Source organism: Quercus robur, chromosome 5, assembly GCF_932294415.1.
Source record: "Quercus robur chromosome 5, dhQueRobu3.1, whole genome shotgun sequence".
Taxonomy (NCBI): domain Eukaryota; kingdom Viridiplantae; phylum Streptophyta; class Magnoliopsida; order Fagales; family Fagaceae; genus Quercus; species Quercus robur.
The window spans coordinates 76,053,583-76,065,680 of NC_065538.1; the positions used below are offsets into that span (position 1 = coordinate 76,053,583).

Genomic DNA, 12,098 nt, shown 5'->3' on the forward strand with positions numbered 1-12,098 from the left:
AATCTTGAATATGATTATCTTAACAATATATTACACTTTTTAAACACAAAAAAAATGCCCAACAACAAACCAATTTGATCTAAAATCTAAAGAAAAAAAAAAGCCCAACAACAAAAGTAGAAATTTGTTAATCTTAAACCTTAATTAGAAAAATCCCATGTAGATCTTAAAAATTTGAAAAAAATCAATCAAATGGGAGATCAATGAATGAATGATTGCTTTGCTATGTACATTGAAAGAGATGATCTCGTAGGATTGATAATGAATATAATATGCAATGATTTCAAAATATGAAACCTTATAGATGACAATTGTAAAACTTCATGTATCGGGGTTTTTTTTTTTTTTTTTTTTTTTTTGTGATATTGATATATTTAAGTTTACTTTTGTTTTAGATTTTGTATAACTTATGTTTCTTATCAATCACCCTAGAAAATAAACGTAAAGCTGCCAGCATAAGTGTTGGTGGCACGCGTTCACTTTGGTCTATGACAAATGAAGGTGGAAAATGGGAGTAGTATTTTTGTAGTGGATAGAACAAGTTTCCAAACTATTTGTTTTAGTTACAATATCCTGTTAACCTTATTGCTCGAACCCTTACTGCTAAGTACTTTATGCATGGAAAAGTGTTAATTAAGTTATAAGACTCTTAGCCAGTCAACAATATTCTTATTTGGCCACAAAATGCTTGATTCCCCTCTTAAAAATAAAAAATAAAAACTAATGCTCGACTTCGAGACTTTAGTGTATATTGTTGTTCTTCTATAAACCTAATTTGGTAATTTAAAATGAAAGTCATAATTTGCACAATTATGCGTTAAATAATAATAGGGCAGATTACAACTTACCTACCTGTGGTTTGCCTGAAATTTAAGTTGTTTACCTGTGGTTTGAAATTTGACACTTTAAAGGTTGTACATTACCTCAAAATAGAGAAAAAATTAAGGCAATTTTTATACAATTGTTCTATGATTGTATAAAGATTTCCTTGGGTTATTTCTTCTAGGATTTTATGATTGCACTTTATTACCTAAATATTTAAGTCAAGAAGGAAATAATATGAACCAAAAAAGTTGAAAGTTACAACACGATATTCTAACCTTTTTCAAAGAAGAAGAAAAAAAGAAGACGAGTACTTCGGATCTCCAAATTTGGGTAATTGGAATTAATACGTTGACCAACTCACCAATATGATAATCTCATACTTTTGGATGCAACTAAAAATCACACTATCGAAGTTTTTCAAAACTTTGTTTGAGGATTTAAAAAATTGGGATACTAATATTAAGAGTTGGCAATGCTACATCATCAATATTGGCTTCTAAAAGAATTTTGCATTTTTTCTTTTGAAAAAAAATTTAAATATTGTAATTTACTTTCCCATAATTTATAAATCAATTAAAAAACAAGTCATATAAACTGTTGTAACCCTTGTAAGGAAATTTTTTTCTATGAGATTTTTTTGGTTGTGGATTATTGAATTATGATATTGGTGATTTGGGGATTTTTTGTTGTGCTGTATTTGGACTATGGAGGGGCCTCGGGCTCAAAGAAAGGCTTAGGTAATTAGTTTCTTTTGCGCCATTTGGACAAATCCAAAAATTTAAGGGGGCCAACTATTTTCAAAAAAATTCTGGGGGGCGGGGGGGGGAGCATGGCCCTCCCTAGCCCCTTAGTGGGTCCATCTATAAGAGAGAGAGAGAGAGAGAGAGAGAGAGAGAGAGAGAGAGAGAGAGAGAGAGAGAGAGAGAGAGAGAGAGAGAGAGAGAGAGAGAGAGAGAGAGAGAGAGAAGGTAATGGATGGCTATTCTTTCGTTTTTTAGCCAATAATTTCTGACATAAGAGTATAAGACAACCATTTTTGCGTACTTTATCAAGTAAAAATATGAAAGTTTTTATTTGCCTATTTGGTACAACTTATTTTTCATGTTCTTGAAAATGAGGTTGTTTGAAAAAGTGAAAAAAAAAAAAAAAAAAAAATCTTTATTTTGAAAATGTTCCATCTTAAAAACTTTACCAACAGGGAACATATGCATAAAGCTTACACAATGAATGTGATATGTCGTATTGTCTAGATTGGTATTGTATCGATATAAGAGGAGTGTCGTGTGGGTGTGTATTGAGTTCTATATCAAAAAAATATTAGGTCGCTCTCGAATGGTTTGCATTAAATGATTAGGAGGAATTCTAATTATAATTAGATCAATATTTTTAGAATGTAGCGTGAAAACAATCATGTCATATAATGCTTAATTCTTAATTCTAATTTCCATGACTCCATGCATGTAAAGCGATAAATTAAAATCCCCGATTATTCTATTTTCCATAAAGGGGTTGCCGATTCCCCCACTTAAAAAGAATTTAATTCTCCACTCCGAAACTCAGTCAACAATATTCTTATTTGGCTGTCTGATTCCCCTCTTAAAAAGAAACTGATGCTCCACTTCTTGTTCTTCCTATAAAATTATATTAGTAAATAAAATTGAAGTCATAATTTACAAAATTGTGCATTAAGTAATAATACTTTTACTAAAGTTGCACATCACCTCAAAATAAAGGAAAAAAACTAAGAATATTAACTCTTTGGTGCATCGAGATACTATTTGTTACTATTAATTCCGTATATATATATATATATATATATATTGAGAAGGTATTAATTCCATATATTTAAAAGACTAAGTTAAGATGATACATACCATTTGCGAGATATTTTAGCAACTGATGCAATAATGAAACTGAGTGTTAACTTAGTATTCTCAAAAGAAAAAACAGTGGGTTAATTTCATATTGGAAAATGAGTGTGAGTTAAAAATGTTTAAAATCTGTGCTGTATATCTAAGAGTTTGGCCCTTTTGGATATACACCACTGTAAGTTTCTTTAAGACATTTTCCCCTCTTCCCGTGTGTGTTAAAAATACTTAGTATTCTCATAATAATAATAATAATAATAATAATAATAATGAAACAAATCTTTTAGGCATGCCATCTCAAAATACAATAGCCCTACCACACTTTCCGAGATGTTACTAGTATGCACTACCATGTAAGATAAGAAACTTTAAATTCTAAAAAAGTACCCTCTTTTACTACTAGGTAATATAGGTATCAAAAAGATAGTACTACATTTTTGCAAATACTAGGTAATATAGGTATCAAAAAGATAGTACTACATTTTTGCAAAGAATGAGAAGAAACTTATCAAACTATTAGATATTATATAAACTAGTGGTATCTCTCTCTAATAGCTGGAAGAGAATTTATTTAATTTTTTTTGGGTAAGTCGATACTTGAAGGTGGAAGAATTGAATTTAAGATGTTTTCTTTAAAGACACAAGGAGGTGCCAACCAGTTGAACCACAAGAATCTAGGCTATAAAAATGATTAATAACTCTAAAACATTTGAAATAATTGGTCAGGGTGAGTTTTCAAGATTATATTCTTCCAATAAAAATCCTTCATGAAAAAAACTCATGATCAAATTTTGACTTTTCAATAAATAAAGAAATAAATCACAAATATTATTTTGTTATTGAATTATCACAATAACCCCTCACTAATTTTAGTAAATTTTGTTAGCCATAATTGAACATGCCTCCAGCCAATTAGAGCCTTCAACTCCTTATAGGTGGTGCTCATTTTATTAAAATCAAGCTTAGAGATACAAAACTCTAATTTAAGGAAAAGTATCGTGTCAATTACATACCAAAAATTTAATTAATTATAACTCTTTAGTCACCTTAACAAATTAAACATTCAAACCCACAACTAGGTATCTTAATTGGTAAGAGCCTTGTAGTTTAATTGGTACTTTTCCATGCACAAAGTACTTGAGGGTTTAGGGGGGAAATTATTTGAGTTGCCATTGTAACTATTTCAAAAGAAATAAGTACCTTAATGTCATATAGGAACCTTTGAGTTGGGGTATCATCAAAAACCCCAAATTTGACCTGTGTCATAAGAATTGATTTATTTCACTAAAAAACCTTCAAGTTGTGGTATCACCTTTATATAAATCTTTCTTGCCCATCATGCAAGTTAACAGCTAGATCTTAATAAACCATTTCACACCTTTGGCTTGATGGTCACTCGACAAGTATAAAGTTTTTGTTGGGTTCAAGTCTCCAAGTGAAAGTTTCACACACATACAATTAAATTAGGCTACAGTAGAATTTCTATCTCAGAAGATTAGGAAAAAAAAATTAGAAAACTTATTCATTACTTAAAAAAGAATGTAAGGGAAACTCAAAGTAGAGAGACAAAAGAAGAAGACAAATTTTGGGTTATCAATCATGGTTGGTTAAAACTTGAAAGTGGAAAATGAACAAAATTTGAACATGTAATTTAGTTTTGTTTGGGCTTCCATCTAGAAAATTCAAATTAATGTGAGTATCTAAAGTCTAATCTATAATAAATATAAAATCAAAACTTTTGTTTTATATATTTTGTCATACAATCATTTGAGACCACACCATTTTTCACTTTATTATTCGAGTTAAAATTTCATTTGGTCTCCTTATAGAATTTGAAATTATATATATATATATATCTTAAAAAATTAAGTGCACATTATATTTATTAGGGTTAAAAGAAAAATATTTGCAAGCAAATGAAAATGCTAAATTGAAGATATTTTTCAATTGAAAGTATTGACAAAGATGCAAATTTTGGTACATATCCTAGCAATACATTGTAATAGGTATATATACATTTGCGCATATCAAAATATAAACATAAACATAAACATAACACATGCACATACTCACATATTTTCAATATTGTATTTTGTCCTTCCTCCTTTTGCATTCAAGCTCATACTAAATATGAATTCAAGCTCATACTGAAGATGACTAAATTCCCTTTAACATGGTTGTTCATAAGCCTGGATCTAACTTAAAACAAGTAACATCAACACTTAAATCCTAGTTAATCTCAAGTACGTACTTAACAAAAATTCAAAAAAATTAAACACACAAAAACTAAACAAACAAACTTGAAAACCCTCATAAAAAGTTATTAAGACACATTAGCAATCTACCCTAAATTGTTTAAATTGTCTTGCTGATGGGTGTTCCTACACAATTGCAACCTGACCTAGAACAACATAATATATATATATATATATATATATATAAACATTATATTTTTCCTTAATTTTAACTCTTGGACTTATGTTCTCTATAAAAATGATAATTTGATTCCCTCATACCCTACAATTTTTCATTTAATCAATATACACATCTATTTGAGGCATTAAGTAGATTTTTACTCATTCTCTTTTCAAAACATGGGGAAGATTCTTAGTTTCTTACACTGTTTTGGAATGTCTTCCTATTAATTTTTTAAAAAGTGTTTATATTTATTATCATTTTTTTAAGTGCAAATATTGGTCCCTAATGATTGTAAATTCATTTTTGTATAAGGGAATTGCATATCTGGAAAAATATAATTACTCTACTAAACGACGTATTGCTCAACTTCTTCTCCATCCTTATATTTGAGAGTAGTGCACTAAAGTTGGCAAAAACGAGCCCTAATAGGTCTAAGGAACACATATAGGAATTAGTCCACTTAGGTTTGTTCAGTGAATAAGGCAAGAATCAGCTCACTTAGGCCTCTTCAATGAACTCAAAATCTTCTTTCGATTCTTACATCTATGTATAAGGTAAATTTAAAAGAAGCATTGAAGTTGTTGGATAAGCATTGGCATTTTACATCATAGATTTTGTGGTCAACTCAAAGCTAACTTGTCATAATGCTAGATTAGTTTCAATTCAACTAATCCACATCTATAAACAAAGTTCACATTTGTTGTTTGTGTGTGAGCAAAGATACCATTACATTTATGTTTATAACCATTTATATATAAAGGTACAAAATACTATAATTGTGAAAGATATAAAAATAAATTTCAATAAAAGCATAAACATAAACATAAATATTATAAAATAATAAATAGAAAAACTAACAGTTAAGTATTAGAAGAGAATAGACAATCGAATTTATATGTTTTAATTGAAATTGATAATTTAATAGATAATTATATTTATCATTTTTAAGATTATGGTTAACCATGGACCATCCAAAGAAATATTTTTCTCTGCTACTAACTCACAACAAAAATTTGTCAATCACTATACCATCTTCTTTGTGATTGTTTCGAAATTAAAATTTTCAATTACAAATGAAAACACATAATGCAAAATAATAAAACATTTTTAGCAATACAATGTAATAGTTATATATGCATGTGTGAACGTGTACACATTCATGCCTCAATATAAAACTTAAATATAAACAAAAACATATAGAATTAAACTCTTATTTTTTCCCCATTGCCCCCAACAAAAATAAAAGTATAATGATCAAAACTATAGTTTATAAAACTAACTCTAAAACATAATACAGAGACCAAAGTCATAAAATAGACATAATAAAAAAATAATAATAATACTACAACAAAGGCCAAACTATGGTTTTTCTAAAACAACAACAACAAAATAGAAACAAACAAACAAAAAACATGAATTTTCAACAACAAAAAAAAAAGAAAAAAAGAAAAAAAAAGAAAAAGAAATAGAATGAAATAGTAATTCTAATTAACCACTAGCATATAGCTAGAGATAGAGCTACGTGGTATCAAATTTTAGGTGTTGACATTAGAGTAAACGAGTAATTTAATGCCACGTGTCCCTATAATTTAAATGGGTTTCAATTTGTGCTCATTCCATCTCATTTGTAAAATTTTCAGTGTATAATACTTCCAGCCTATTTAAAAATATTTTAGTCCACCTAAAAATTTATTTAATCTAAAACTAATTCTAGCTCATTCTATTTAGATCTCGTTTGAAATTAATTCTAATATATTTAAAACCTATATTTTTTTTCAAACACTTATTATTAGTTCAAATATGAATTTCAATGAAAAAATATCTTATGTTCTAGAAGTTAATTGTTCATATCTTACTTATAAAAATGTATACATGAAATAAATTTATTGCATTGTAATAACAAAATTAAGTTAGGAAGTAAAATAATATATTTTTCTAAAATAAGATAACAAGCATGAATAATTTTCATTTTTACTAAAGATTCTTATAAGGCTTTTTAAGAGTTTTAAAAAACATAATAATGACTATATTTAGCTTATATGAGAATTATAAAATGTATCTAATTGCATATTTTAAAATATACACATGCATATACATAGGCTTGCAAGCTAGCATATCATAATACCCTTTTTTTTTTTTTTTGAGAGAGAGAGTTTTAACCTATGACATTCACTCCTGATAATATCTCTTTATCATCAGACTAATACATTAATCAGTTTTTGGTGTAAGCGGAAATTGAACCTCAAATCTCTTATACAACCATTAGAGACTTTACCAGTCGAGTTAACTAAAACCCACAGCATATCATAATACCCAAAGATTCAATTTTGTAAAACAAATTGACCTGTCCATAATATCACTTAATTGGTAATTTAAAATTTTAATTATTTTCCTTAATTTCATTATCAAGCACTCAATTTTACAAAACAAAAAATTTCAAATTTGAGCGAAAACTCTACCCGTTCAATTGTAATCATCTTCATAAATTATTAGATGTATACTCTCATCAAATTGCATTTAAACCTTCAATTAGAGTTCATAATTATATGTTTTGTGATCAATTTACATAATTTATAACCGGAAATTAAATACCCCCCCCCCCCCCCACAATTTAAGCATAAAAGCCTAAAGGTTGAAATCTCTCAAATTCCTACTAAAGAGTTAGAATTAAGTTAAATTGGCATAAAATATTAAAATAATGGGCTGAATTAAATAATGAGAAGGGTTCAATCCAATCAAGAAGCAAGTAGCAAAAATCCCAATCTTTCTGGTGAGATGGTCGGAATCCCATTACAACACACTGACCAAAGGTAGGAAAATAAGGTTTCTGGTAGAGGAGGCTAGAAAGTAGAAACCCCTAGGCTTAGATTTATTATGAGTAACTTTTGGTGTTGTTATGATGAGTTTTTGCCCCTTTTAGGCATTATGTGATGAAGGAAGGGCAGGGCTTGGGTTTCTAGAGTTTTAGAAGATAGTAGGTACTTTAGGAAGTTAGTATATATATAAGGTTAGGTTCAACTTACATTTGGTTTAACTCTAATCAATATTACACCACTAATTTTTTTTAATTAAATGTGAATTTTGACAAATTCACTATTAGATTACGTACATTATCTTCTTATATTTTTCATACTTGCAAAATTTCAAGATTATCATAGATCAATAGCTATGTCATCAATCAATTATTAATATTCAAGTTTTTATAATTTAAAATAATGTATAAAAGATGAGTTTATAGATTGAATGGTAAGTAACATCCAATTGACCTGAAAATTGGTATGCTTGTTAAGAACATATAGAAAATGTAATTCAATTGAAGAATTTTCAAAATATAAATTTAATAACAAGTTATTGAGTAGTATAATATTACTTAGATTTACATCATATATAACTTGAACTCAACTCCAGTGGCAACGCCACGTTGAGGACAGGGGGTTCAAATGAACCCCCTAACCTAAAGAAAATGAAAAAAAAAAATTAAATATAATATTTTAAAAAAAAATTCTTTTGAACCCCTAAAATAAAAATTTGATCGCTCTAACTCTAAAAACTGATAAAAAAGATGGGAAGATCCAACAATAAATTAAAAGATGCATGGCTATACGATAAGAGGAGAAAAACAAGAAGAGGAAGTAGAAGATAACAAAAATTCACAAGTGGGCAGAGGAAGCTTAAGTCTGAAATTTTATTCTTCATCCTCTACACGTAAAACTTTGAGAACAGAAACTAAAAAGTGAGATATGAGATTTGGAAATAAAAAATAGTAGTAATCTATATATATATATATAAAACCGAAGCTTTTGAAGCTTCCACAATTTTCCACGTCAGCACATCATTAAAAAAAAAAAAAAAAAAACAATTACCAAATAATAAAACAAAACAACAATCACCAATTACACGAATAGCTTTCCCGATACTGGACCTTCACACACGAATAGCTTTCCCTTTCACCTGACCGGACCTGGCTTCTCCGATCCTCTGCCCCTCCACACATGAATAGCTTTCCCTTTCACCTGACCGGACCTGGCTTCTCCGATCACGAATACCTTTCCCTTTCACCTGACCGGACCTGGCTTCTCCGATTCTCTGCCCCTCCACACACGAATAGCTTTCCCTTTCACCATACCGGACCCTGGCTTCTCCGATTCTCTGCCCCTCCACACACGAATAGCTTTCCCTTTCACCTGACCGGACCTGGGTTCTCTGATTCTCTGCCCCTCCACACACAAATAGCTTTCCCTTTCACCATACCGGACCCTGGCTTCTCCGATTCTCTGCCATTTCTTTTCCACGGCAAGACCCACGGCAAGACCTAACGATCCTTTCACGATACCGGACATGCCTTCTCCGATTATCTGTCATTTTTTTTCCACGGCAAGACCCACCGATCCGACCCAACAGACCGATCCTCTGCCTCTCCTTTTCCACGGCAACACCCAACAGCCCGATACCGATCCGACCCAACAGACCCAAATCCAATTCGCTCAATTTCCACTCTTCTCCAGCCCATCGCTCAATGCAACCGACCCAGCCCGTCGAGACCGGCCCAAAGGTATTGTCTTATAAACCTATAATATATATATTTTTTTTCTGAATCCGAATTCTATATAGATTAGGACTCTATAACTCTATATATATAAAACTTTCACGATGCTTTTTTTTTTCACGGCTATTCAATTTGTAGGTATGTTTTATATTTTTTTTTCACGGCTATTCAATTTGTGTGGAAACTGAGCTAATTATAGAATTGTAGTTTTTGGGATGTTTTAATTTGTAGGTATGTTTTAGAAACACATTGATTTGTGTAGGCAAATTGTAGTCTTTGAAATTGTTCAATTTGATTTTTCTGAAGATTTTTAGTTATATGTTTTTGATGAGTATGAGTTCAATGTTGTTACTGCTATTTGGTTGCTTAGAAATTGGTGAAAATACAGATGGGAATCAGTTCAAATATATTTTTTTTTTTGGGGTTTATGGACTTTTTGGGATGTTCAGCTGTTTTTCTAATGTGGGTGTGGTTTGTCTCTGATGGGTATGAGTTCAATGCTGTTTATGCTGTTTGGTTGCTTAGAAATTGTTGGGAAAAAAAGATGGGCATAAGTTCAGTTTTTAATTTTTATGTGTTCATGGACTTTTTGGGATGTTCAGTTGTTTTTCTGATGTGGGTGTGGTTTGTCTCTGATGGGTATGAGTTCAATGTTGTTATTGTTTGGTTGCCGAGAAATTGGTTGGAAAAAATATGGGCATAAGTTCAATTTTTGTTTTTTAATGTGTTTATGGACTTTTGGGATGTTCAGTTGTTCCTTTAGAATCATTAAGAATATTTTGGTAATTAATTCAGTTTGAATCTGGGAGAGTTCATATTTGCGCACATAATAAAGACGAAAAGGTTTAGAACTTTCTTATACATGATCTTTCATTTAAGGTTAAAAAGAAAAATTAACTAGGATGTTTTTTATGTTGTTAGGCATAAAGGAACTTAGGCATATTATAGCTTTCTCATAAGAGTTAGTAATATCAGTTGAGTTTTAAGGTTCTGTTGGCCTTTATAAGTTCTTCCAGAGATGGTGGGTTCTTATATTATTTTTATTGTTTTTAATATATATATTGGGATCTGAAAATAGAAAAATAGAATGTAGTTGAAAAAAAAAAAAATTTTTCAGGTCAGGGTGTTTTGATGAAATTTGATTTTGATGAAGGAATCTGGGTAAGAATGCTTTAGTTTGGGGTATTCAAGTTAAATTAGGGAGTGGGTTTTTATATTTTTTTCAATAAAAAGAAAACAAACCGCTTGAAATACACGGCAAAGGCTTGCAATACTCCCCAAAAAAAAAAAAAAAAAAAAAAAAAACTTGTGATATAGAGATAAAAAATAAATAAAAACAAAAAACAAAAAAAAAAAAAAACTTACCACACAGATATAGAACCGCAAGCACATAGAGAAAGAAAATCTGCCACCATCAGATTGTTGGAACCAGCACCGGTATTTTTATTTTTAATTTTTTCCAGATTTGGGGATGCAATGTTACTTTTTATTGAGTTTTTTGTTGTTGTATAGGTATAGATTTGATTTTGGCTTTCATTCGTTTTTGTTTCGGGTTTTTGAGTTCTCCATGAAATTTTCATTGGGATCAAATAAGTATAGAATTGAATATTATGCTGATATTTCTTTTTTCTTTTTCAATCTTATTTTAGGTTTTTTTATCAGAACCACATGCACACAGAGATATAGTTTGGAAGGCACAAAGAGAGAGGCCGCATACCCATTACCCCATAATCGGTAAAGTTATTGCTTTTTTATTTATTTATTTATTTTTTGATTGAATATGATTTAGGTTTTAATTTCTTGGTTGGATTGATTTAGATTTGGCTGTTCTGCCATGTAGGAAAAAAAACACCCTTAAAAAACAAACATGCATAAAAAACAAACTTGAAACGCCACACTCAAAGAAAATCGATGCATCTATTCGGACCCAAAGAAAAACGATGTATCTGTTGTTATTTCTGTGATGTATGTCCATGGGCTGTATTTCTGCTGCTACATATTTTGTTTTCTGCAGAACAAGTTCAGGATTTTCTGCATAATCTGTGCTTACAGGCGGGTTGAGTGTAATATCTGTTGCTATTTCTGTGATGTATGTCCATGGGCTGTATTTTTGCTGCTGCATTTTCTGCTTTCTGCAGAACAAGTTCAGGATCTTTTGCATAATCTGTGCTTACAGTGGGGCTGAGTGTAATATCTGTTGTTGTTTCTTTGATGTATGTCCATAGGCTGTATTTCTGTTGCTGCATATTTTGTTTTCTACAGAACAGGTTCAGGATTTTCTGCATAATCTGTGCTTACAGAGGGGTAATTGTAATATCTGTTACTGTTTCTGTTCCTGTATTGTATGTCCATGGGCTGTATTGATTTTGTTGCATTTTTTTTTTTCTGCAGAACAGGTCTTTGTTCCCTTGTATTTATGCTTACAGGGTTGTTATGTGTTT

General features: G+C 30.2%; 1 long non-coding RNA gene across 1 annotated transcript; it reads left to right on the forward strand.

Moving 5' to 3' along the window:
- Positions 1 to 9,557: 9,557 nt before the first annotated feature.
- On the forward strand, positions 9,558 to 11,396 carry LOC126727137 (uncharacterized). The gene is made up of 2 exons (XR_007656158.1): positions 9,558 to 9,663; positions 11,307 to 11,396. It is a non-coding gene; the product is annotated as an uncharacterized LOC126727137 (long non-coding RNA).
- The last annotated feature ends 702 nt before the right edge of the window (positions 11,397 to 12,098 follow it).